Raw genomic sequence first — 2,392 nt, 5'->3', positions numbered from 1 at the left:
GTGTCAGCTGTCAACTCTGTCACCTGTGTGTCACCTGTGTCACCTGTGATCTCTTTCACCTGTGCATCACCTGTGACCTGTGTGCCACCTGCCCCCTGTATCACCAGTGTCACCTGGCACCTGTGTCACTTGCATATCACCTGTCACCTGTGTCACCAGTGTCATCTGTCACCTGTGTCGCCTGTGTATCACCTGTGTCATCTGTGTCGCTTGTCATCTGTGTCACTTGTCACCTGTGTCACCTGTGTGCCACCTGTCACCTGTGCTGTCACCTGTGTTACCTGTGTCACCTGTGTTACCTGTGTATCACCTCTGTCACTTGTGTCGCCACTTGTGTCACCTGTCGTCTGTGTCACCTGAAACCTGTGACCTGTGTGCCACCTGTCATGTGTGTCACCTGTGCCACCTGTCACCTGTGCCACCTGTGACCTGTGCTACCTGTCACCTGTGCTACCTGTCACCTGTGTCACCTCTGTGTTACTTGTCACCTGTGCCACCTGCCACCTGTGTCACCTGTCACCTGTGTCGCCTGTGTAACCTGTGTTACCTCTGTCACCAGTGTCACTCATGTCACCTGTGTCACCTGTCACCTGTCACCAGTGTCACCAGTGTCACCAGTGTCATTTGTCACCTGTGCCGTCTGGGGGACATTGGGGACACTGGGGGGACACAGCCTGCACGGCCATCCGCGAGGGTGGGGACATTGGGGACACTAGGGACACCCTGGGGACACTGGGGGGACACAGCCTGCACGGCCATCCGCGAGGGTGGGGACATTGGGGACACTAGGGACACCCTGGGGACACTGGGGGGACACAGCCTGCACGGCCATCCGCGAGGGTGGGGACATTGGGGACACTAGGGACACCCTGGGGACACTGGGGGGACACAGCCTGCACGGCCATCCGCGAGGGTGGGGACATTGGGGACACTAGGGACACCCTGGGGACACTGGGGGGACACAGCCTGCACGGCCATCCGCGAGGGTGGGGACATTGGGGACACTAGGGACACCCTGGGGACACTGGGGACAGCAGGGGGACGCCGGGGGTCGCTGCAGTGGGGAGGGCTCAGGGAGCTCTGGGGGTGGCTCCCACGAGGGCTGAGGCCACTGAACTCCTGTGTCCCCTCCCGTGTCCCCTCCATGTCCCCTCGGTGTCCCCCGTGTCCCCTCGGTGTCCCCTCGGTGTCCCCGGTGTCCCCGCAGTGTCCCTGCTGCGGGATCTCAAGCACGCCAACGTGGTGACGCTGCACGACATCGTGCACACGCCGCAGTGCCTGACGCTGGTCTTCGAGTACCTGGTGAGCCCAAATCGCCCCAAAATGACCCCAAAATCACCCTGAATTTACCCCAGAATCACCCGGAATTCACCCCAAAATTCACCTTGAAATCACCCCAAATCCATCCCAAAATCACCCCAAATTCACCCTGAAATCACCCGGAATTCACCCCAAAATTCATTCTGAAATCACCCCAAATCACCCCAAAATCCATCCCAAAATCACCCCAAAATCACCGCCAAAATTCACCCTGAAATCACCCTAAAATTAATCCCGAAATCCATCCTGAAATCATCTCAAATCCACCCCGAACTCACCCCAAATTCACCCCAAAACCCACCCGAATTCACCCCAAATCACCCCAAAATTCACTCTGAAATCCACCCCAAAATCAACCCCAAATCACCCCAAAATCCACACCAAAATTCACCCTGAATTCACCCCGAATCCATCCTAAAACCCACCCCAAAATCCACCCAAATTCACCCCAAATCACCCTGAAATCACCCCAAAATCCACACCAAAATCACCCCAAAATCAACCCCAAATCACCCCAAAATCCGCCCTGAAATTCACCCCAAAGTCACCCCGAATTCACCCAAATCCCCCCAAAATTTGGGATTTTCTGCTCTTGCCCAGGACCGGGACCTGAAGCAGTACCTGGACGATTGTGGGAACGTCATCAGCATGCACAACGTCAGGGTGGGCTCAGGGGGATTTGGGGTTTTTTTGGGATTTTGGGTGGATTTTGGGGGTTTTGGGGTCATCAGCATGCACAACGTCAGGGTGGGCTCGGGGGGATTTGGGGTTTTTTGGGGTTTTTTTGGGATTTTGGGGATTTTGGGGTCATCAGCATGCACAACGTCAGGGTGGGCTCGGGGGCATTTGGGGGTTTTTGGGGTTTTTTTGGGATTTTGGGGATTTCGGGGTCATCAGCATGCACAACGTCAGGGTGGGCTTGGGGGGATTTGGGTTTTTTTGGGGTTTTTTGGGATTTTGGGGATTTTGGGGTCATCAGCATGCACAACGTCAGGGTGGGCTCGGGGGGATTGGGGGTTTTTTGGTGTTTTTTTTGGGGTTTTGGGGGATTTGGGGTCATCAGCATGCACAA

General features: G+C 55.9%; 1 long non-coding RNA gene across 2 annotated transcripts; it reads left to right on the top strand.

The window, feature by feature from the left end:
* Positions 1 to 663: 663 nt before the first annotated feature.
* Positions 664 to 2,001, top strand: LOC120499174. Of its 2 annotated transcripts, none has more exons than XR_005626817.1 (3): positions 664 to 694; positions 1,208 to 1,302; positions 1,921 to 2,001. It is a non-coding gene; the product is annotated as an uncharacterized LOC120499174 (long non-coding RNA). The 2 variants fall into 2 exon arrangements; XR_005626816.1 differs by lacking the exon at positions 664 to 694 and adding an exon at positions 952 to 986.
* The last annotated feature ends 391 nt before the right edge of the window (positions 2,002 to 2,392 follow it).

Source organism: Passer montanus, unplaced genomic scaffold (assembly GCF_014805655.1).
Source record: "Passer montanus isolate IOZ18808 unplaced genomic scaffold, ASM1480565v1 scaffold1583, whole genome shotgun sequence".
NCBI lineage: Eukaryota > Metazoa > Chordata > Aves > Passeriformes > Passeridae > Passer > Passer montanus.
Note: the sequence above shows the minus strand (reverse complement) of the source record. Positions and strands in the feature narration are given on the sequence as shown.